Consider the following 27,212-nt stretch of genomic DNA (forward strand, 5'->3'; position numbering starts at 1 on the left):
ACAAAATAATAAAATGATACAATCTCCTACATGTTTGTGATACCTTAAAATATTGATACATTATTTACTAAAGATTCAAGTTTAAACGGAACATACGTACAGATAATATATTGCAAAAACATAATCTGTTCAAATAATTAACATATTTCCACGGTGGTATTCGTACTTTTCTCTTCTCTTCGTATTTAAAAATTTGTGTATGCTTTTTTTTTACATGTTTACGAAAATTAAAAAATTTAATGTAACATTATTTATTTTTGCAAGACATACATTTGTACGAATATTCGGTAATTTTGTACAAAATTGTCACAGTCGCTCTTTCGTTATGATTTTTAATAACATGGGTATTATATTTGTTCCTTGCGCATTTACCAATATATTCGAAATTTTACTTTTTAATTATTCAAAACCATTTCATAAAATCATATAAAATGTAGACATCCAAACTCTTCAAAAATTATTCACACAAGCATTGTAAAAAGAAACTAAAAGAATATACATTTCGTACATAGATTTGGAAATACCGTCTTCTTGTGCACAAAAAAGCAATACTTCTATGCCTAACTGCAAAATACATAATCCTCCAATTCTTTCCTAATATGGTCCTGTTAGTTTCGCTAAAGGTTCTGATATCTACTTTTTTCATGAAAATATTGTACAAATAAGTAATATTTTCAGGTCCAATTGCAAAATATATAATAGCAAACTGTTCTTTCTTCAAATATCGAGTGACGTAGACATTGTATGTATTTTAAGCTACGATTCGATACATTTCGAACAAATACTAATGATCTGATTTTTATCATTTTTATTATATATGTACTGAGTACGTCACTCGAAGATTCGTCACTATAAAAAAAAAGTTATATTATGTTATGTTATATTAATGAAGTCGATTTACTTTTTATAAATGCATAAACACAGTTTTTGACTTTAAAGCGAAATTTGAAGCATATCATGTTTTAAGATTATAAATATTGTTTAAAATTATTAATATAATTTATAATTTTATAAATTTAAAAAATTGTATTTAAATTATAAATATATAAATATATCTAACTTTATAAATTTTATATATTTATAATCATAAAGCTGATATGCGACAAATAAGTCAAATTATATGCCAATGTCTTCATGTATTTCAAATCACTTAAGTCAAAGTCAAACCATGCTAATTAAAAGTGTCGCTGCCATCATTTCCAGTTATCAAACTCTATGTCGTTAAATCTATATAAACATATATAATATATCAGAAACAAATAGTAATTACTTGATTTTTGTTATTTTTATATATTAAAAACGCCACTCAAAGAATAAAATGTAATGATAATAATAATATGATAACAATAATAATTAATAAAAAATATGATTGAAACTCACGTTTATTATTCTTTTAGGCTATCTGGCTTGTCGACGGAATAGCTTGTTGATTTTTCATGTATATTTGATTCATTTTATATTTCTTTTTATGTTGATTTAACACGTGACTTTTTAAATAGCTCTTCTGCCACACAAGTTCTACATCTTCTTCACAAATTGTACATTTCGCCAAATTTCCAAGTTGTCTCATGTATTTATATCCCCAATAAGCACAATAGGGGAGCAGCTCTTGCATCGTATGATTTTTACAAATGGAGAACTTATCTGGCAGAATTTCATGACATACCATACATTCTAATTCTCTTGCTTTATCATCTATGAACCTCATACCTTTCCAGAATATTTCTCTTTCTTCCGTCGTCTCCATGTATTTTTCATAATCGGAAATATCTTTATGCTTACTCATGTGCTCGTCAATCGTCGTATTGGAGACATATAAATAACTGTCTTCACAATCCTTACATTTTGCTCGAAAATCCTCTTCAGCTATTGTATAAAAAATATCCAACCACCACAACTTTCCATTAATTTTGGTTTTCCACATCTCTACGTCTCGTTTAACGTCTACTATTACATCATGTTCTCGAAGGTGATCTCTTAATTTTTCAAGCATCAACGGAAACCTCATTTTTGTGTCACAAAGCTTACATTTTCCAAAAAAATTATTAACTCTCTCTGCGTTGATGTATTTCCAAACCCAATCTTGTGATTCATAAGGCTTCAGATGTTTTTCCTTCTTATGATATTTCGATACGTGACGTTTTAAGGAATCGTTTGACGTTTTTCTACGCTTCACTTTATCACATACAATACATCTTGCTTTTCCTTTCTTTGTTAGATTAAAATATTTCCACATATCATGCTTTTGTTGCATATCGCATTCCATGTTAACTTCAGATTGATGCTCATCAGACATGTGTTTTTTAAACGCATCAACTTTCGCGTATTTAATATGATTTCGGCAAATTTTACATTTCACTTGAAAATTGCGGTTTGATTTCTTTTTTAGATAGTTTTCATTTATCCAGGAAAATTCTTCAGCCCTTGATTCCCAAGACATTGTGTCTGATCTGTACGATAGAACGCGTTTAACTGAAGACGATGCGAATATTATTTCGTTGAAAAGTGCCTGATGGAAGTGGTCGAAGAAAGAGACGTATAGTTTCTCTATTTGAACGTAAATATTGACAGCGTTTAAACCTACCTAACAGTTATCAAGAGGAACGGTAGGATGCGAATGTATAGTAATATAACAATTTTGCGAGCGAGCAAGTTGAAGGGGGGGAGGGGGAAACATTACAGCAAATCAGTAACACAGATAAATAATATTTTCCAAATAATGCAAAAGTTGTTCTTAAAAAAATTTTTTAACTTTCAATTAATATTCTCTATTATCTATAAAAATGTCTATATCAAAGAAATGTGTGATTTCTTTATTTATTTATATTGCGATATGTAAAAAATAATGCATATGATACACTTTTTGCAGAAATAGAAATATTTCCTTTTTTATTTTATTCACCTCATTTCCATTTTTGATGCGCCACAATCATTATCGTCATTGCCTTCATTTTTCTTCGCAATGTACTACAAGTTATCGGTGTGATTTTCATATTCTACCATTCTGTTGCTAATTACTTGACGACTATAATTTTAAATATCTTAAATTCATAACTTTGGTATTCATATTGAAATAGAGCAAATATTTAATATTTCAAATTTGTTACAATTTATTGTACCTTTTGATTGTTTATGTATAAAAAACAATCTTTGCCGTCTCATTAATATGGAACACATGTAGATAAATAAACAAGTAATACATATTTTTATAATAAAATATAAGTACATATTTAATTATATAATTATTTCAATAACACATACAAAATTGAAAAATAAATAAAACAATATTTAATACAATATTTAAAATAAATAATTAATAAAAAATAAATCCAAGACTAGTAGTTAAGTGATCAGACAACAATTTGAATCTCAAGATCGAATGTCAAACAGTTCGCACTTCATGGTAAAATTTCTTATTCAAACAAAATCTATGTAACAAACAGATGCAAATAACAATTGCATTTAAAAAATTCTAAAATAAAATTATTTTGTTAGATTTAATATTGTGTAATAAAAAATTATTTTGTAATTTACAATGCTCTACGCATTGCTCGGAGCGATTATACACACACCTACTCATTATTTAGTTACATGTTAAATTTAAAAATTTTGCAATATGCGGCGTTGGCCCTAGTTATTATGACACGCGCGGTAAAAGAATGAAAATTAAGTGACCAGAAAAATCGGCTAAGAGTGGAACTAATATTAAGCACTGTTATAAAGCAATCAAAAATCACATCAACACTTAATGTTCATCCTCATAAAAATTAAACGTTTCTTTTTTTTTACTTTTTAGAAAATCGTAATACATATTTGTATAATATAATTGAATATAAAATATGATTTTCTTATATATATGTATTTTTTTCAAACAAATATATATTATATATGTAGAAATTATTATCACATGCCATATGTATCTGTGTGAATACAATCAAACTGAAATTACATTTAAATAAATACATGAATTTTTTATGTATCATTTGCACGTGCAAATCTATCTACCAAAACTTGAATCTGTGACGCAAATAACAATAGCATTACATTCCTAAGAAAATCTAGAAATTTTTGAATAAACGTAACATTAAGGTAATGATATGATACAATTTTCTACTTGTAATACGTTACATACAACATTAAATCCATAGCTGAAAAATTTATAAATAAGAACAACATGTAAATAATAAAATGATACAATCTGCTACACACTTAAACTATTTTAAAAATAACATTAAATTTATGTAAGCGAGAAATTTTTAAATAAATTTAAAATTAAAATTGTAAAATGATAGAAATTGTCACATGCTTATAATACTTTAAAACAACATTAATGACGAGATCGAGGATATTTTAAATAAGCATAAAATAATGAAATGATACAATCTCCTACTAATTTGTAATACTTTAGAGTATTGATTCGTTAATTACTAAAAATTCAAGTTTAAACAAAACATAAGCACAGATAAAATATTGCAAAGACATAATCTGTTAAAATAAGTAACATATTTCTACGGTGATATTCGTACTTTTCTATTCTCTTCGTATTTAAAAATTTGTGTCTGCTTTTTTTCTACATGTTTACGAAAATTAAACAATTTAATGTAACAATATTTATTTTTGCAAAACATACATTTGTACGAATATTCGATAATTTTGTACAAAATTGTCACAGTCGCTCTTTCGTTATGATTTTTAATAACATGGGTATTATATTTGTTTCTTGCGCATTTACCAGTATATTCGAAATTTTACTATTTACATGATTATTCAAAATTATTTCATAAAGTCATATAAAATGTAGACATCCAAACTCTTCAAAAATTATTCACACAAGCATTGTAAAAAGAAACTAAAGGAATATACATTTCGTACATGGATTTGGAAATACCGTCTTCTTGTGCACAAAAAAGCAATACTTCTATGCCCAACTGCGAAATACATAATCCTCCACTTCTTTCCTAATATGGTCCTGTTTGTTTCGCTAAAGGTTCTGATATCTACATTTTTCATGTAAATATTGTACAAATAAGTAATATTTTCAAGTCCAATTGAAAATATATAATAGCAAACTGTTCTTTCTTCAAATATCGAGTGACGTAGACATTGTATGTATTTTAAGCTACAATTCGATACATTTCGAACAAATACTAATGATCTGATTTTTATTATTTTTATTATATATGCACTGAGTACGTCACTCGAAGATTCGTCACTATAAAAAGATCATTATATTATGTTATGTTATAATCATGAAGTCGATTTACTTTTTATAAATGTATAAACACAGTTATTGATTTTAAAGCAAAATTTGAAGCATATCTTGTTTTAAGATTATAAATATTGTTTAAAATTATTAATATAATTTATAATTTTAAAAATTTAAAATAATATATTTAAATTAAAAATTTATAAATATATCTAACTTTACAAATTTTATATATTTATAATCATAAAGCTGATATGTGACAAATAAGTCAAATTATATGCCAATGTCTTCATGTATTTCAAATCACTTAAGTCAAAGTCAAACCATGCTAATTAAAAGTGTCGCTGCCATCATTTCCAATTATCAAACTCTATGTATAGATAAATCTATATAAACATATATAATATATCAGAAACAAATAGTAATTACTTGATTTTTGTTATTTTTATATATTAAAAACGCCACTCAAAGAATAAAATGTAATAATAATAATAATATAACAATAATAATTAATAAAAAATATGATTGAAACTCACGTTTATTATTCCTTTAGGCTATCTGGCTTGTCGACGGAATAGCTTGTCGATTTTTCACGTATACTTTATTCATTTTATATTTCTTTTTATGTTGATTTAACATGTGACTTTTTAAATAGCTCTTATGCCACAAAAGTTCTACATCTTCTTCACAAATTGTACATTTCGCCAAATTTCCAAGTTGTCTCATGTATTTATATCCCCAATAAGCATAATAGGGGAGCAGCTCTCGCATCGTATGATTTTTACAAATGGAGAACTTATCTGGCAGAATTTCATGACATACCATACATTCTAATTCTCTTGCTTTATCATCTATGAACCTCATACCTTTCCAGCCTATTTCTCTTTCTTCCGTCGTCTCCATATATTTTTCATAATCGGAAATATCTTTATGCTTACTCATGTGCTCCTCAATTGTCGTATTGGAGACATATAAATAACTGTCCCCACAATCCTTACATTTTGCTCGAAAATCCTCTTCAGCTATTGTATAAAAAATATCCAACCACAACAACTTTCCATTAATTTTGGTTTTCCACATCTCTACGTCTCGTTTAACGTCTACTGTTACATCATGTTTTCGAAGGTGATCTCTTAATTTTTCAAGCATCAACGGAAACCTCATTTTTGTGTCACAAAGCTTACATTTTCCAAAAAAATTATTAACTTTCTCTGCGTTGATGTATTTCCAAGCCCAATCTTGTGATTCATAAGGCTTCTGATGTTTTTCCTCGTTATGATATTTCGATATGTGACGTTTTAAGGAACCGTTTGACGTTTTTCTACGCTTCACTCTATCACATACAATACATCTTGTTTTTCCTTTCTTCGTTAGATTAAAATATTTCCACATATCATACTTTTGTTGCATATCGCATTCCATGTTTACTTCAGATTGATGCTCATCAGACATGTGTTTTTTAAACGCATCAACTTTCGCGTATTTAATATGATTTCGGCAAGTTTTACATTTCACTTGAAAATTGTGCTTTGATTTCTTTTCTAGATAGTTTTCATTTATCCAGGAAAATTCTTCAGCCCTTGATTCCCAAGACATTGTATCTGATCTGTACGGTAGAACGTGTTTAACTAAAGGCGATGCGAACATTATTTCGTCGAAAAGTGCGTGATAGAAGTGGTCGAAGAAAGAGACGTACAGTTTTTCTATTTGAACGTAAATATTGACAGCGTTTAAACCTACCTAACAGTTATCAGGAGGAGCGGTAAAATGCGAATGTATAGTAATATAACAATTTCGCGAGCGAGCAAGTTGAAGGGGGGGGGGGGGAGAGGGATACATTACAGCAAATCAGTAACACAGATAAATAATATTTTCCAAATAATGCAAAAGTTGTTCTTAAAAGAATTTTTTAACTTTCAATTAATATTCTATTCTCTATAAAAATGTCTATATCAAAGAAATGTGTGATTTCTTTATTTATTTATATTGCGATATGTAAAAAATAATGCATATGATACACTTTTTGCAGAAATAGAAATATTTCCTTTTTTATTTTATTCACCTCATTTCCATTTTTGATGCGCCACAATCATTATCGTCATTGCCTTCATTTTTCTTCGCAATGTACTACAAGTTATCGGTGTGATTTTCATATTCTACCATTCTGTTGCTAATTACTTGACGACTATAATTTTAAATATCTTAAATTCATAACTTTGGTATTCATATTGAAATAGAGCAAATATTTAATATTTCAAATTTGTTACAATTTATTGTAACTTTTGATTGTTTATGTATAAAAAACAATCTTTGCCGTCTCATTAATATGGAACACATGTAGATAAATAAACAAGTAATACATATTTTTATAATAAAATATAAGTACATATTTAATTATAATTATTTCAATAACACATACAAAATTGAAAAATAAATAAAACAATATTTAATACAATATTTAAAATAAAAAATTAATAAAAAATAAATCCAAGACTAGTAGTTAAGTGATCAGACAACAATTTGAATCTCAAGATCGAATGTCAAACAGTTCGCATTTCATGGTAAAATTTCTTATTCAAACAGAATCTATGTAACAGACAGATGCAAATAACAATTGCATTCAAAAAATTCTAAATCAAAATTATTTTGTTACATTTTATATTGTGTAATAAAAAATTATTTTGTAATTTACAATGCTCTACGCATTGCTCGGGGCGATTATACACACACCTACTCATTATTTAGTTACATGTTAAATTTAAAAATTTTGCAATATGCGGCGTTGGCCCTAGTTATTATGACACGCGCGGTAAAAGAATGAAAATTAAGTGACCAAAAAAATCGGCTAAAAGTTGAACTAATATTAAGCACTGTTATAAAGCAATCAAAAATCACATCAACACTTAATGTTCATCCTCATAAAAATTAAACGTTTCTTTTTTTTTACTTTTTAGAAAATCGTAATACATATTTGTATAATATAATTAAATATGAAACATGATTTTCTTATATATATGTATTTTTTTCAAACAAATATATATTATATATGTAGAAATTATTATCACATGCCATATGTATCTGTGTGAATACAATCAAACTAAAATTACATTTAAATAAATACATGAATTTTTTATGTATCATTTGCACGTGCAAATCTATCTACCAAAACTTGAATCTGTGACGCAAATAACAATAGCATTACATTCCTAAGAAAATCTAGAAATTTTTGAATAAGCGTAACATTAAGGTAATGATATGACACAATTTTCTACTTGTAATAAGTTACATACAACATTAAATCCATAGCTGAAAAATTTATAAATAAGAACAACATGTAAATAATAAAATGATACAATCTGCTACATACTAAAACTATTTTAGAAATAACATTAAATTTATGTAAACGAGAAATTTTTAAATAAATTTAAAATTAAAATTGTAAAATGATAGAAATTCTCACATGTTTATAATACTTTAAGACAACATTAATGACGAGATCGAGGATATTTTAAATAAGCATAAAATAATGAAATGATACAATCTCCTACTAGTTTGTAATACTTTAGAGTATTGATACGTTATTTACTAAAGATTCAAGTTTAAACAAAACATAAGCACAGATAAAATATTGCAAAGACATAATCTGTGAAAAATAAGTAACATATTTCTACGGTGATATTCGTACTTTTCTATTCTCTTCGTATTTAAAAATTTGTGTCTGCTTTTTTTCTACATGTTTACGAAAATTAAAAAATTTAATGTAACAATATTTATTTTTGCAAAACATACATTTGTACGAATATTCGATAATTTTGTACAAAATTGTCACAGTCGCTCTTTCGTTATAATTTTTAATAACATGGGTATTATATTTGTTTCTTGCGCATTTACCAGTATATTCGAAATTTTACTATTTACATGATTATTCAAAATTATTTCATAAAGTCATATAAAATGTAGACATCCAAACTCTTCAAAAATTATTTACACAAATACTGTAAAAAAGAACTAAAGGAATATACATTTCGTACATGGATTTGGAAATACCGCCTTCTTATGCACAAAAAAGCAATACTTCTATGCCCAACTGCGAAATACATAATCCTCCACTTCTTTCCTAATATGGTCCTGTTAGTTTCGCTAAAGGTTCTGATATCTACTTTTTTCATGTAAATATTGTACAAATAAGTAATATTTTCAAGTCCAATTGAAAATATATAATAGCAAACTGTTCTTTCTTCAAATATCGAGTGACGAAGACATTGTATGTATTTTAAGCTACGATTCGATACATTTCGAACAAATACTAATGATCTGATTTTTATTATTTTTATTATATATGTACTGAGTACGTCACTCGAAGATTCGTCACTATAAAAAGATCATTATATTATGTTATGTTATAATCATGAAGTCGATTTACTTTTTATAAATGTATAAACACAGTTATTGATTTTAAAGCAAAATTTGAAGCATATCTTGTTTTAAGATTATAAATATTGTTTAAAATTATTAATATAATTTATAATTTTATAAATTTAAAATAATATATTTAAATTAAAAATTTATAAATATATCTAACTTTACAAATTTTATATATTTATAATCATAAAGCTGATATGTGACAAATAAGTCAAATTATATGTGCCAATGTCTTCATGTATTTCAAGTCACTTAAGTCAAAGTCAAACCATGCTAATTAAAAGTGTCGCTGCCATCATTTCCAATTATCAACTCTATGTATAGATAAATCTATATAAACATATATAATATATCAGAAACAAATAGTAATTACTTGATTTTTGTTATTTTTATATATTAAAAACGCCACTCAAAGAATAAAATGTAATGATAATAATAATATGATAACAATAATAATTAATAAAAAACATGATTGAAACTCACGTTTATTATTCTTTTAGGCTATCTGGCTTGTCGACGGAATTGCTTGTTGATTTCTCATGTATATTTGATTTGTTTTATATTTCATTTTATGTTGATTTAACACGTGACTTTTTAAATAGCTCTTCTGCCACACAAGTTCTACATCTTCTTCACAAATTGTACATTTCGCCAAATTTCCAAGTTGTCTCATGTATTTATATCCCCAATAAGCATAATAGGGGAGCAGCTCTCGAATCATATGTTTTTTGCAAATGGAGAACTTATCTGGCAGAATTTCAAGACATACCATACATTCTAATTCTCTTGCTTTATCATCTATGAACCTCATACCTTTCCAGCCTATTTCTCTTTCTTCCGTCGTCTCCATATATTTTTCATAATCGGAAATATCTTTATGCTTACTCATGTGCTCCTCAATTGTCGTATTGGAGACATATAAATAACTGTCCCCACAATCCTTACATTTTGCTCGAAAATCCTCTTCAGCTATTGTATAAAAAATATCCAACCACCACAACTTTCCATTAATTTTGGTTTTCCACATCTCTACGTCTCGTTTAACGTCTACTATTACATCATGTTCTCGAAGGTGATCTCTTAATTTTTCAAGCATCAACGGAAACCTCATTTTTGTGTCACAAAGCTTACATTTTCCAAAAAAATTATTAACTTCCTTTGCGTTGATGTATTTCCAAGCCCAATCTTGTGATTCATAAGGCTTCTGATGTTTTTCCTCGTTATGATATTTCGATATGTGACGTTTTAAGGAACCGCTTGACGTTTCTCTACGCTTCACTCTATCACATACAATGCATCTTGTTTTTCCTTTCTTCGTTAGATTAAAATATTTCCACATATCATGCTTTTGTTGCATATCGCATTCCATGTTAACTTCAGATTGATGCTCATCAGACATGTGTTTTTTAAACGCATCAACTTTCGCGTATTTAATATGATTTCGGCAAGTTTTACATTTTACTTGAAAATTGCGGTTTGATTTCTTTTTTAGATAGTTTTCATTTATCCAGGAAAATTCTTCAGCCCTTGATTCCCAAGACATTGTGTCTGATGTGTACGATAGAACGCGTTTAACTGAAGACGATGCGAATATTATTTCGTTAAAAAGTGCCTGATGGTAGTGGTCGAAAAAAGAGACGTTTAGTTTCTCTATTTGAACGTAAATATTGACAGCGTTTAAACCTACCTAACAGTTATCAAGAGGAACGGTAGGATGCGAATGTATAGTAATATAACAATTTCGCGAGCGAGCAAGTTGAAGGGGAGGGGGGGAGGAGAAAAACATTACAGCAAATCAGTAACACAAATAAATAATATTTTCCAAATAATGCAAAAGTTGTTCTTAACGAAATTTATAACCTTCAATTAATATTCTATTATCTATAAAAATGTCTATATCAAACATATGTGTGGCTTTTTATTTATTGATACTGCGACATATAAAAAATAATGCATTTGATACACTTTTCGCAGAAATAGAAATATTTCCTTTTTTATTTTATTCACCTCATTTCCATTTTTGATGCGCCACAATCGTTATCGTCATTGCCTTCATTTTTCTTCGCAATGTACTACAAGTTATCGGTGTAATGTTCATATTCTACCATTCTGTTGCTAATTACTTGACGACTGTAATTTTAAATATCTTAAATTTATAACTTTGGTATTCATATTAAAATAGAGCAAATATTTAATATTTCAAATTTGTTACAATTTATTGTAACTTTTGATTGTTTATGTATAAAAAACAATCTTTGCCGTCTCATTAACATGGAACACATGTAGATAAATAAACAAATAATACATATTTTTATAATAAAATATAAGTACATATTTAATTATAATTATTTATATAACACATACAAAATTGAAAAATAAATAAAACAATATTTAAAGCAATATTTAATACAATATTTAAAATAAAGAATTAATAAAAAATAAATCCAAGACTAGTAGTTAAGTGATCGGACAACAATTTGAATCTCAAGATCGAATGTCAAACAGTTCGCATTTCATGGTAAAATTTCTTATTCGAACAGAATCTATGTAACAGACAGATGCAAATAACAATTGCATTAAAAAACTTCTAAAATAAAATTATTTTGTTACATATAATAATGTGTAATAAAAGATTATTTTGTAATTTACAATGCCCTGCGCATTCCTCGGGGCGATTATACACACACCTACTGATTATTTAGTTACATGTTAAATTTAAAAATTTTGCAATATGCGGCGTTGGCCCAAGTTATTATGAAACGTGCGGTAAAAGAATGAAAATTAAGTGACCAGAAAAATCGGCTAAAAGTTGAACTAATATTAAGCACTGTTATAAAGCAATCAAAAATCACATCAACACTTAATGTTCATCCTCATAAAAATTAAACGTTTCTTTTTTTTTACTTTTTAGAAAATCGTAATACATATTTGTATAATATAATTAAATATGAAACATGATTTTCTTATATATATGTATTTTTTTTCAAATAAATATATATTATATATGTAGAAATTATTATCACATGCCATATGTATCTGTGTGAATACAATCAAACTGAAATTACATTTAAATGAATACATGAATTTTTTATGTATCATTTGCACGTGCAAATCTATCTACCAAAACTTGAATCTGTGACGCAAATAACAATAGCATTACATTCCTAAGAAAATCTAGAAATTTTTGAATAAGCGTAACATTAAGGTAATGAAATGATACAATTTTCTACTTGTAATACGTTACATACAACATTAATTCCATAGCTGAAAAATTTATAAATAAGAACAACATGTAAATGATAAAATGATACAATCTGCTACACACTTAAACTATTTTAAAAATAACATTAGATTTATGTAAACGAGAAATTTTTAAATAAATTTAAAATTAAAATTGTAAAATGATAGAAATTCTCATATGCTTATAATACTTTAAGACGACATTAATGACGAAATCGAAGATATTTTAAATAAGCATAAAATAATGAAATGATACAATCTCCTACTAGTTTGTAATACTTTAGAGTATTGATACCTTATTTACTAAAGATTCAAGTTTAAACGAAACATACGCACAGATAAAATATTGCAAAAACATAATAATCTGTTAAAATAATTAACACATTTCTACGGTGATATTCGTATATATACTTTTCTATTCTCTTCATATTTAAAAATTTGTGTATGCTTTTTTTCTACATGTTTACAAAGATTAAAAAATTTAATGTAACAATATTTATTTTTGCAAAACATACATTTGTACGAATATTCGGTAATTTTGTACAAAATTGTCACAGTCGCTCTTTCGTTATGATTTTTAATAACATGGGTATTATATTTGTTTCTTGCGCATTTACCAGTATATTCGAAATTTTACTATTTACATGATTATTCAAAATTATTTCATAAAGTCATATAAAATGTAGACATCAAAACTCTTCAAAAATTATTTACACAAATACTGTAAAAAAGAACTAAAGGAATATACATTTCGTACATGGATTTGGAAATACCGCCTTCTTATGCACAAAAAAGCAATACTTCTATGCCCAACTGCGAAATACATAATCCTCCAATTCTTTCCTAATATGGTCCTGTTAGTGATTCGCTAAAGGTTCTGATCTCTACTTTTTTCATGAAAATATTATACAAAAAAGTAATATTTTCAGGTCCAATTGCTAAATATATAATATCAAACAGTTCTTTCTTCAAATAGCGAGTGACGTAGGCATTGTATGTATTTTAAGCTTACGATTCGATACATTTCGAGCAACTACTAATGATCTGATTTTTGTTATTTTTATTATGTATGTACTAAGTACGTCACTCGAAGATTCGTCACTATAGAAAAATCGTTATATTATGTTATGTTAAAATCATGAAGGCGATGTACTTTTTATAAATGTATAAACACAGTTTTTGATTTTAAAGCGTAATTTGAAGCATATCTTGTTTTAAAATTATAAATATAGTTTAAAATAAGAAATATAATTTATAATTTTATAAATTTAAAATGCTATATTTAAATTAAAAATTTATAAATATATCTAACTTTACAAATTTTATATATTTATAAACATAAAACTGATATGTGACAAATAAGTCAAATTATATGCCAATGTCTTCATGTATTTGAAATCACTTCGGTCAAAGTCAAATTTGCCGTTATTACTGGTCACGAGATGCTCCTTAAAAATGTCGCTATCATCATTTGCAATTGTCGAACTCTATACAGATAAATCTATATAAACATTTATAATATATCAGAAACAATATAATCAAAACAAATATTAATTACTTGATTTTTGTTGTTTCTATGTATTGAGAACGCCACTCAAAAAATAAAATGTAATGATAAATATAATATGATAACAATAATAATTAATAAAAAGATTAATTGAAACTCACGTTTATTTTTTTTTTAAAGTACAGTGCATGACGGCGACGGTCTAAATGCTCGACATAATTCTTCCGCTTCCTTTGCATGTTGTATTGTCGTGTGACTTCGTAAATGGCTCGCATCCCACAGAAGTATTACATTTTCTTCACAAATCGAACATTTAGCCAAATCTCCTAATTGTCTCATGTATTTAAATCCCCAATAAGTATGATAACGGAGCAGCTTCTTAGAATGTAGTTTTTCATGATCGTTTATGCATAATTTATTTGCCAGAATTATATGACATACCATACATTCTATTTCACCTGCATTATCATCTATGAACCTCATACCTTTCCAGCCTATTTTTCTTTCTTCCGTCGTCTTCATATAGTTTTCATAATCGGAAATATCTTTATGCTTGCTCATGTGCTCCTCAATCGTCTCATTGGAGACATATAAAAACTGGTTTAAACAATGCTTACATTTTACTCGAAAATCCTCTTCAGCTATTGTATAAAAACTTTTCATCCAAAACGAATATTTGAAGTTATCTTCCAACATCTGTACGTTTCGTTTAATGGCTTTCTCTAAATTATGTCCTCGGAGGTGATCTCTTAAATTTTCGAGCATCAACGGAAACCTCATTTTTGTGTAACAAAACTTACATTTTCCAAAAAAATTATTAATTTCTTCTGCTTTGATGTATTTCCAAGCCCAACTTTGTGATTTATAGGGCTTTAGATCTTTGTTCTCATGAACTGATAAGTGACTGTGTAAGAAATGCGTCGACCATATAGATATCACAATTTTACATACAATACATCTTGCTTTTCCTCCTGTTGTTAAGCAAAAATATTTCCACACATCATGCTTATGTTGCATATCGAATTCCATTTTAAGTTGATCTTGATGCTTAACAGACATGTGTTTCTTAAACTTATTAACTGACGCGTATTTAATATCACGTTCGCAAATTTGACATTCCACTTGAAAATTGTGGTTGGATTCCTTTTTTGCATAAAATTCTTGTATCCAGGAGAATTCTCTAGCCCTTAATTCCAAAGACATTGTGTCTGATCTGTACGATAAAACGCGTTTAACTAAAGACGATGCGAACATTATTTCGTCGAACAGTGCCTGATGGAAATGGTCGAAGAAAGAGACGTACAGTTTTTCTATTTGAACGTAAATATTGACAACATTCAAACCTACCTAACAGTTATCAAGAGGGGCGAGAAGAACTGATGCGAATGTATGATAATATAACAATTTCGCGGGCGAGAGAAAAGGAGAAAGGAAGAAGAAGAGGCATTATAGCAAATCTGTAAAACATATAAATAATATTTTCTGAATAATGCAAAAGTTGTTCTCAAAAGAATTTTTCAACTTTCAATTAATATTCTATTATCTATAAAAATGTCTATGTCGAAGAAATGTGTGATTTCTTTATTTATTTATATTGCGATATGTAAAAAATAATGCATATGATACACTTTTTGCAGAAATAGAAATATTTCCTTTTCTATTTTATTCACCTTATTTCTAATTTGAATGCACTACCAACATTATCGTCATTTCCTTCATTTTTCTTCGCAATGTACTACAAGTTATCGATGTGATTTTCATGTTCTACTATTCTTCTGTTGCTAATTACTTGACGATTATAATTTTAAGTATCTTAAATTCATAACTTTGGTATTCATATTAAAATAGAGCAAATATTTAATATTTTAAGTTGTTACAATTTATTGTAACTTTTAATTGTTTGAGTATAAAAAACAATCTTTGCCGTCTTATTAACATGGAACACATGTAGATAAATAAACAAGTAATACATATTTTTATAATAAAATATAAGTACATATTTAATTATAATTATTTCAATAACTCATACATAATTGAAAAATAAATAAAACAATATTTAAAGCAATATTTAATACAATATTTAAAATAAAAAATTAATAAAAAATAAATCCAAGACTAGTAGTTAAGTGATCGGACAACAATTTGGATTTCAAGATCGAATCAGTTCGTATTTCATGGTAAAATTTCTTATTCGAACAGAATCTATGTAACAGAAAAATGCAAATAACAATTGCATTCACAAACATCTAAAATAAAATTATTTTGTTAGATTTTATATTGTGTAATGAAAGATTATTTTGTAATTTACAATGCTCTGCGCATTGCTCGGAACGATTATACACACACCTACTAATTATTTAGTTACATGTTAAATTTAAAAATTTTGCAATATTCAACGTTGGCCCTAGTTATGACACGCGCGGTAAATGAATGAAAAATAGGTGACCAGAAAAATCGGATATAAGTTTAACTAATATTGAACACTGTTACAAAGCAATGAAAAATCATTTCGATACATAATGTTCCTCTTGAGAAAAATTAAACGTTTCTTTTTTTTTACATTTTACAAGATCATAATAAACATTTGTAAAATATAATTAAATATAAAACATAATTTTCTTATAGATATGTATTTTTTTTTCAAATAAATATATTATATATGTAACAATTATTATCACATGCCATATGTATCTGTGTGAGTACAATCAAACTCAAACTACATTTATATGAATACATGAATTTTATTTATATTATTTGCACATGCAAACCTATCTACCAGAACTTAAATTTAACACGCAAATTACAAGAACATTAAATTCGTAAAAAGTTCTACAAATTTTTAAATAAGCGTAACAGCAATGTAATAAAATACAATTTGTTACTTGTAATACCTTAAATAAAACATTAATTTCATAGTTGAAGAATTTGTAAATAAAAATAACATTAAAATGATAAAATGATACAATCTGTTACACGCTTGAATTATTTTAAAGGTAACGTTAAATTTGTAAACGAGAAACTTTTAAATAAGCTAAAAATTAAATTCTAAAATGATAGAATTTCTTACATGCTTATAATACTTTAAGACGATATTAATGACAAGATTGAGAAATTTTTAAATAAGTATAAAATAATGAAATAATACAATCTCCTTGTTCGTAATACTTTAGAGTATTGATACATTATTTACTAAAAATTCAAGTTTAAACGGAACATACGTACAGATAATATATTGCAAAAACATAATCTGTTCAAATAATTAACATATTTCTATGGTGATATTCGTATACTTTTCTCTTCTCTTCGTATTTAATAAATTGTGTATGCTTTTTTTCTACTTTTTACATAATAATTCAAAATCATTTCATAAAGTCATATAAAATGTAGACATCAAAACTCTTCAAAAATTATTTACACCAGCATTGCAAAAAGGAACTAAAGGAATATACATTTCGTACATGGATTTGGAAATACTGTCTTTTTATGGACAAAAAAGCAATACTTCTATGCCCAACTGCGAAATACATAATCCTCCAATTCTTTCCTAATATGGTCCTATTAGTGATTCGCTAAAGATTCTGATTTCTACTTTTTTCATGAAAATATTGTACAAAAAAATAATATTTTCAGGTCCAATTGCAAAATATATAATAGCAAATTGTTTTTTCTTCAAATATCGAGTGACGTAGACATTATATGTATTTTAAGCTACAATTCGATACATTTTGAACAAATACTAATGATCCGATTTTTATTATTTTTATTATATATGTACTGAGTACGTCACTCGAAGATTCGTCACTATAAAAAGATCATTATATTATGTTATGTTATAATCATAAAGTCGATTTACTTTTTGTAAATATATAAACACAATTATTGATTTTAAAGCGTAATTTGAAGCATATTTTGTTTTGAGATTATAAATATTGTTTAAAAGTATAAATATGGTTTATAATTTTATAAATTTAAAAAATTGCATTTAAATTATAAATATATAAATATATCTAACTTTATAAATTTTATATATTTATAATCATAAAGCTGATATGCGACAAATAAGTCAAATTATATGCCAATGTCTTCATGTATTTCAAATCACTTAAGTCAAAGTCAAACCATGCTAATTAAAAGTGTCGCTGCCATCATTTCCAGTTATCAAACTCTATGTCTCGTTAAATCTATATAAACATATATAATATATCAGAAACAAATAGTAATTACTTGATTTTTGTTATTTTTATATATTAAAAACGCCACTCAAAGAATAAAATGTAATGATAATAATAATATGATAACAATAATAATTAATAAAAAATATGATTGAAACTCACGTTTATTATTCTTTTAGGCCATCTGGCTTGTCGACGGAATAGCTTGTTGATTTTTAATGTATATTTGATTCGTTTTATATTTCATTTTATGTTGATTTAACACGTGACTTTTTAAATAGCTCTTCTGCCACACAAGTTCTACATCTTCTTCACAAATTGTACATTTCGCCAAATTTCCAAGTTGTCTCATGTATTTAAATCCCCAATAAGCATAATAGGGGAGCAGCTCTCGAATCTTATGTTTTTTACAAATGGAGAACTTATTTGGCAGAATTTCATGACATACCATACATTCTAATTCTCTTGCTTTATCATCTATGAACCTCATACCTTTCCAGCCTATTTCTCTTTCTTCCGTCGTCTCCATATATTTTTCATAATCGGAAATATCTTTATGCTTACTCATGTGCTCCTCAATTGTCGTATTGGAGACATATAAATAACTGTCCCCACAATCCTTACATTTTGCTCGAAAATCCTCTTCAGCTATTGTATAAAAAATATCCAACCACCACAACTTTCCATTAATTTTGGTTTTCCACATCTCTACGTCTCGTTTAACGTCTACTATTACATCATGTTCTCGAAGGTGATCTCTTAATTTTTCAAGCATCAACGGAAACCTCATTTTTGTGTCACAAAGCTTACATTTTCCAAAAAAATTATTAACTTCCTCTGCGTTGATGTATTTCCAAGCCCAATCTTGTGATTCATAAGGCTTCAGATGTTTTTCCTCGTTATGATATTTCGATATGTGACGTTGTAAGTAATCGTTTGACGTTTTTCTACGCTTCACTTTATCACATACAATACATCTTGCTTTTCCCTTCTTCGTTAGATTAAAATATTTCCACATGTCATGCTTTTGTTGCATATCGCGTTCCATGTTAACTTCAGATTGATGCTCATCAGACATGTGTTTTTTAAACGCATCAACTTTCGCGTATTTAATATGATTTCGGCAAATTTTACATTTCACTTGAAAATTGCGGTTTGTATTCTTTTTTAGATAGTTTTCATTTATCCAGGAAAATTCTTCAGCCCTTGATTCCCAAGACATTGTGTCTGATCTGTACGATAGAACGCGTTTAACTGAAGACGATGCGAATATTATTTCGTTGAAAAGTGCCAGATGGAAGTGGTCGAAGAAAGAGACGTATAGTTTCTCTATTTGAACGTAAATATTGACAGCGTTTAAACCTACCTAACAGTTATCAAGAGGAACGGTAGGATGCGAATGTATAGTAATATAACAAATTCGCGAGCGAGCAAGTTGAAGGGGGGGAGAGGGAAATATTACAGCAAATCAGTAACACAGATAATTAATATTTTCCAAATAATGCAAAAGTTGTTCTTAAAAGAATTTTTTAACTTTTAATTAATATTCTATTATCTATAAAAATGTCTATATCAAAGAAATGTGTGATTTCTTTATTTATTTATATTGCGATATGTAAAAAATAATGCATATGATACACTTTTTGCAGAAATAGAAATAATTCCTTTTTTATTTTATTCACCTCATTTCCATTTTTGATGGGCCACAATCATTATCGTCATTTCCTTCATTTTTCTTCGCAATGTACTACAAGTTATCGATGTGATTTTCATGTTCTACTATTCTTCTGTTGCTAATTACTTGACGACTATAATTTTAAATATCTTAAATTCATAACTTTGGTATTCATATTAAAATAGAGCAAATATTTAATATTTCAAATTTGTTACAATTTATTGTACCTTTTGATTGTTTATGTATAAAAAACAATCTTTGCCGCCTCATTAATATGGAACACATGTAGATAAATAAACAAGTAATACATATTTTTATAATAAAATATAAGTACATATTTAATTATAATTATTTCAATAACACATACAAAATTGAAAAATAAATAAAACAATATTCAATACAATATTTAAAATAAAAAATTAATAAAAAATAAATCCAAGACTAGTAGTTAAGTGATCAGACAACAATTTGAATCTCAAGATCGAATGTCAAACAGTTCGCATTTCATGGTAAAATTTCTTATTCAAACAGAATCTATGTAACAGACAGATGCAAATAACAATTGCATTCAAAAAATTCTAAGATAAAATTATTTTGTTAGATTTTATATTGTGTAATAAAAAATTATTTTGTAATTTACAATGCTCTACGCATTGCTCGGGGCGATTATACACACATCTACTCATTATTTAGTTACATGTTAAATTTAAAAATTTTGCAATATGCGGCGTTGGCCCTAGTTATTATGACACGCGCGGTAAAAGAATGAAAATTAAGTGACCAGAAAAATCGGCTAAAAGTTGAACTAATATTAAGCACTGTTATAAAGCAATCAAAAATCACATCAACACTTAATGTTCATCCTCATAAAAATTAAACGTTTCTTTTTTTTTACTTTTTACAAAATCGTAATACATATTTGTATAATATAATTAAATATGAAACATGATTTTCTTATATATATGTATTTTTTTCAAACAAATATATATTATATATGTAGAAATTATTATCACATGCCATATGTATCTGTGTGAATACAATCAAACTAAAATTACATTTAAATGAATACATGAATTTTTTATGTATCATTTGCACGTGCAAATCTATCTACCAAAACTTGAATCTGTGACGCAAATAACAACAGCATTACATTCCTAAGAAAATCTAGAAATTTTTGAATAAGCGTAACATTAAGGTAATGATATGATACAATTTTCTACTTGTAATACGTTACATACAACATTAAATCCATAGCTGAAAAATTTATAAATAAGAACAACATGTAAATAATAAAATGATACAATCTGCTACACACTTAAACTATTTTAGAAATAACATTAAATTTATGTAAGCGAGAAATTTTTAAATAAATTTAAAATTAAAATTGTAAAATGATAGAAATTGTCACATGCTTATAATACTTTAAGACTACATTAATGACGAGATCGAGGATATTTTAAATAAGCATAAAATAATGAAATGATACAATCTCCTACTAGTTTGTAATACTTTAGAGTATTGATGACGTTACTTACTAAAAATTCAAGTTTAAACAAAACATAAGCACAGATAAAATATTGCAAAGACATAATCTGTTAAAATAAGTAACATATTTCTACGGTGATATTCGTATTTTCTATTCTCTTCGTATTTAAAAATTTGTGTCTGCTTTTTTTCTACATGTTTACAAAAATTAAAAAATTTAATGTAACAATATTTATTTTTGCAAAACATACATTTGTACGAATATTCGATAATTTTGTACAAAATTGTCACAGTCGCTCTTTCGTTATGATTTTTAATAACATGGGTATTATATTTGTTTCTTGCGCATTTACCAATATATTCGAAATTTTACTATTTACATGATTATTCAAAATTATTTCATAAAGTCATATAAAATGTAGACATCAAAACTCTTCAAAAATTATTTACACAAATACTGTAAAAAAGAACTAAAGGAATATACATTTCGTACATGAATTTGGAAATACCGTCTTCTTATGCACAAAAAAACAATACTTCTATGCCCAACTGCGAAATACATAATCCTCCAATTCTTTCCTAATATGGTCCTGTTAGTGATTCGCTAAAGGTTCTGATCTCTACTTTTTTCATGAAAATATTATACAAAAAAGTAATATTTTCAGGTCCAATTGCTAAATATATAATATCAAACAGTTCTTTCTTCAAATAGCGAGTGACGTAGGCATTGTATGTATTTTAAGCATACGATTCGATACTTTTCGAACAAATACTAATGATCTGATTTTTGTTATTTTTATTATGTATGTACTAAGTACATCACTCGAAAATTCGTCGCTATAAAAAAATCGTTATTTTATGTTATGTTGTAATAATAAAGTCGATTTACTTTTTATAAATGCATATACACAGTTTTTTACTTTAAAGCGTAATTTGAAGCATATCTTGTTTTAAGATTATAAATATTGTTTAAAATTATGAATATAGTTTCGAATTTTATAAATTAAAAAAATTGCATTTAAATTATAAATATATCTAACTTTATAAATTTTATATATTTATAAACATAAAACTGATATGCGACAAATAAGTCAAATTATATGCCAATGTCTTCATGTATTTGAAATCACTTCGGTCAAAGTCAAATCTGCCGTTATTGCTGGTCACGAGATGCTCCTTAAAAAAGTCGCTACCATCATTTGCAATTGTGTCGAACTCTATACAGATAAATCTATATCAACATTTATAATATATCAGAAACAATATAATCAGAACAAATATTAATTACTTGATTTTTGTTGTTTTTATGTATTGAGAACGCCACTCAAAAAATAAAATGTAATGATAAATATAATATGATAACAATAATAATTAAAAAAAGATTGATTCAAACTCACGTTTATTTTTTTTTTAAAGTACAGTGCATGACGGTGACGATTCAAATGCTCGACATAATTCTTCAACTTCCTTTGCATGATGTTCTGACATGTGACTTCGTAAATGGCTCGCATCCCACAAAAGTATTACATTTTCTTCACAAATCGTACATTTAGCCAAATCTCCTAATTGTCTCATGTATTTAAATCCCCAATAAGTATGATAACGGAGCAGCTTCGTAGAATGTAGTTTCTCATGATCGTTTATGCATAATTTATTTGCCAAAATTGTATGACATACCATACATTCTATTTCACCTGCATTATCATCTATGAACCTCATACCTTTCCAGCCTATTTTTCTTTCTTCCGTCGTCTTCATATAGTTTTCATAATCGGAAATATCTTTATGCTTGCTCATGTGCTCCTCAATCGTCTCGATGGAGACATATAAAAACTGGTTTAAACAATGCTTACATTTTACTCGAAAATCCTCTTCAGCTATTACATAAAAGCTGTCCATCAAAAACGATTGTTTAAAGTTTTCTTCCAACATCGGTACGTTTCGTTTAATGGGTTTCTCTAAATTATGTATTCGGAGGTGATCTCTTAAATTTTCGAGCATCAACGGAAACCTCATTTTTGTGTCACAAAGCTTACATTTTCCAAAAAAATTATTACTTTCTTCTGCGTTGATGTATTTCCAAGCCCAATCTTGTGATCTATAGGGCTTTAGATCTTTGTCCTCATGATTTGTCGATAAGTGATTCTGTAATAAATGCGTCGACCATCCTGTAGATATCACAATTTTACATACAATACATCTTGATTTTCCATCTCTTGTTAAGTAAAAATATTTCCACACATCATGCTTATGTTGCATATCCCATTCCATTATAAGTTTATCTTGATGCATAACAGACATGTGTTTCTTAAACTTATCAACTGACGCGTATTTAATATCATGTTCGCAAATTTGACATTCCACTTGAAAATTGTGGTTAGATTTCTTTTTTGCATAAAATTCTTGAATCCAAAAGAATTCTCTAGCCCTTAATTCCAAAGACATTGTGTCTGATCTGTACGGTAGAACGTGTTTAACTAAAGACGATGTGTACATTATTTCGTCGAACAGTGCCTGATGGAAGTGGTCGAAGAAAGAGACGTACAGTTTTTCTATTTGAACGTAAATATTGACAGCATTCAAACCTACCTAACAGTTATCAAGAAGAGCGATAAGAACTAATGCGAATGTATGATAATATAACAATTTCGCGAGCGAGAGAAAAAGAGAGGGGAAGAAGAAGAGGCATTATAGCAAATCTGTAAAACATATAAATAATATTTTCTAAATAATGCAAAAGTTGTTCTTAAAAGAATTTTTTAACTTTCAATTAATATTCTATTATCTATAAAAATGTCTATATCGAAGAAATGTGTGATTTCTTTAATTATTTATATTGCGATATGTAAAAAATAATGCATATGATACACTTTTTGCAGAAATAGAAATATTTCCTTTTCTATTTTATTCACCTTATTTCTAATTTAAATGCACTACCAACATTATCGTCATTTCCTTCATTTTTCTTCGCAATGTACTACAAGTTATCGATGTAATTTTCATGTTCTACTATTCTGTTGCTAATTACTTGACTATAATTTTAAATATCTTAAATTCATAACTTTGGTATTCATATTGAAATAAAGCAATTATTTAATATTTCAAATTTGTTACAATTTATTGTAACTTTTGATTGTTTGAGTATAAAAAACAATCCTTGCCGTCTCATTAACATGGAACACATGTAGATAAATAAACAAGTAATACATATTTTTATAATAAAATATAAGTACATATTTAATTATAATTATTTCAATAACTCATACATAATTAAAAAATAAATAAAACAATATTTAAAGCAATATTTAATACAATATTTAAAATAACAAATGAATAAAAAATAAATCCAAGACTAGTAGTTAAGTGATCGGACAACAATTTGGATTTCAAGATCGAATCAGTTCGTATTTCATAGTAAAATTTCTTATTCGAACAGAATCTATGTAACAGAAAAATGCAAATAACAATTGCATTCACAAACTTCTAAAATAAAATTATTTTGTTAGATTTTATATTGTGTAATGAAAGATTATTTTGTAATTTACAATGCGCTGCGCATTGCTCGGAACGATTATACACACACCTACTGATTATTTAGTAACATGTTCAATTAAAAAATTTTGCAATATGCGGCGTTGGCCCTAGTTATTATGACACGCACGGTAAAAGAATGAAAATTAAGTGACCAGAAAAATCGGCTAAAAGTTGAACTAATATTAAGCACTGTTACAAAGCAATCAAAAATCACATCGACACTTAATGTTCATCCTTATAAAAATTAAACGTTTCTTTTTTTTTACTTTTTAGAAAATCATAATACATATTTGTAATATAAAATAATTAAATATGAAACATGATTTTCTTATATATATGTATTTTTTTCAAATAAATATATATTATATATGTAGAAATTATTATCACATGCCATATGTATCTGTGAATACAATCAAACTGAAATTACATTTAAATGAATACATGAATTTTTTATGTATTTTTTATCATTTGCACGTGCAAATCTATCTACCAAAACTTGAATCTGTGACGCAAATAACAATAGCATTACATTCCTAAGAAAATCTAGAAATTTTTGAATAAGTGTAACATTAAGGTAATGAAATGATACAATTTTCTACTTGTAATACGTTACATACAACATTAATTCCATAGCTGTAAAATTTATAAATAAGAACAACATGTAAATGATAAAATGATACAATCTGCTACACACTTAAACTATTTTAAAAATAACATTAGATTTATGTAAACGAGAAATTTTTAAATAAATTTAAAATTAAAATTGTAAAATGATAGAAATTCTCATATGCTTATAATACTTTAAGACGACATTAATGACGAAATCGAGGATATTTTAAATAAGCATAAAATAATGAAATGATACAATCTCCTACTAGTTTGTAATACTTTAGAGTATTGATACATTATTTACTAAAGATTCAAGTTTAAACGAAACATACGCACAGATAAAATATTGCAAAAACATAATAATCTGTTAAAATAATTAACATATTTCTACGGTGATATTCGTACTTTTCTATTCTCTTCGTATTTAAAAATTTGTGTATGCTTTTTTTCATCATGTTTACAAAAATTAAAAAATTTAATGTAACAATATTTATTTTTGCAAAACATACATTTGTACGAATATTCGGTAATTTTGTACAAAATTGTCACAGTCGCTCTTTCGTTATGATTTTTAATAACATGGGTATTATATTTGTTTCTTGCGCATTTACCAGTATATTCGAAATTTTACTATTTACATGATTATTCAAAATTATTTCATAAAGTCATATAAAATGTAAACATCAAAACTCTTCAAAAATTATTCACACAAATACTGTAAAAAAGAACTAAAGAAATATACATTTCGTACATGGATTTGGAAATACCGTCTTCTTATGCACAAAAAAGCAATACTTCTATGCCCAACTGCGAAATACATAATCCTCCAATTCTTTCCTATGGTCCTGTTAGTGATTCGCTAAAGGTTCTGATCTCTACTTTTTTCATGAAAATATTATAGAAAAAAGTAATATTTTCAGGTCCAATTGCTAAATATATAATATCAAACAGTTCTTTCTTCAAATAGCGAGTGACGTAGACATTGTATCTATTTTAAGCTTACGATTCGATACATTTCGAACAAATACTAATGATCTGATTTTTGTAATTTTTATTATGTATGTACTAAGTACGTCACTCGAAGATTCGTCACTATAAAAAAATCGTTATATTATGTTATGTTATAATAATGAAGTCGATTTACTTTTTATAAATGCATAAACACAGTTTTTGACTTTAAAGCATAATTTGAAGCATATCTTGTTTTAAGATTATAAATATTGTTTAAAATTATGAATATAATTTATAACTTTATAAATTTAAAAAATTGTATTTAAATTATAAATATATAAATATATCTAACTTTATAAATTTTATATATTTATAAACATAAAATTGATATGCGACAAATAAGTCAAATTA

At 26.7% G+C, this 27,212-nt stretch overlaps 1 protein-coding gene and 1 long non-coding RNA gene across 7 annotated transcripts in view; both read right to left on the minus strand.

Moving 5' to 3' along the window:
• Positions 1 to 27,157, minus strand: LOC105673080 (uncharacterized). Of its 3 annotated transcripts, none has more exons than XR_010890740.1 (5): positions 23,105 to 27,157; positions 18,710 to 22,924; positions 14,537 to 18,556; positions 10,112 to 14,369; positions 1 to 1,227 (listed from the first exon to the last, which is right to left on the minus strand). It is a non-coding gene; the product is annotated as an uncharacterized lncRNA (long non-coding RNA). The 3 variants fall into 3 exon arrangements; XR_010890741.1 differs by lacking the exon at positions 1 to 1,227 and adding an exon at positions 3,031 to 5,592; XR_010890739.1 differs by lacking the exon at positions 1 to 1,227 and adding an exon at positions 7,337 to 9,958 and having other exon boundaries at positions 18,710 to 22,938.
• The window catches only part of MICAL-like (protein), a 98,480-nt gene that overhangs the window by 11,778 nt on the left and 59,490 nt on the right, over positions 1 to 27,212 (minus strand). The window lies entirely within an intron of this gene.

Source organism: Linepithema humile, chromosome 6 (assembly GCF_040581485.1).
Source record: "Linepithema humile isolate Giens D197 chromosome 6, Lhum_UNIL_v1.0, whole genome shotgun sequence".
NCBI lineage: Eukaryota > Metazoa > Arthropoda > Insecta > Hymenoptera > Formicidae > Linepithema > Linepithema humile.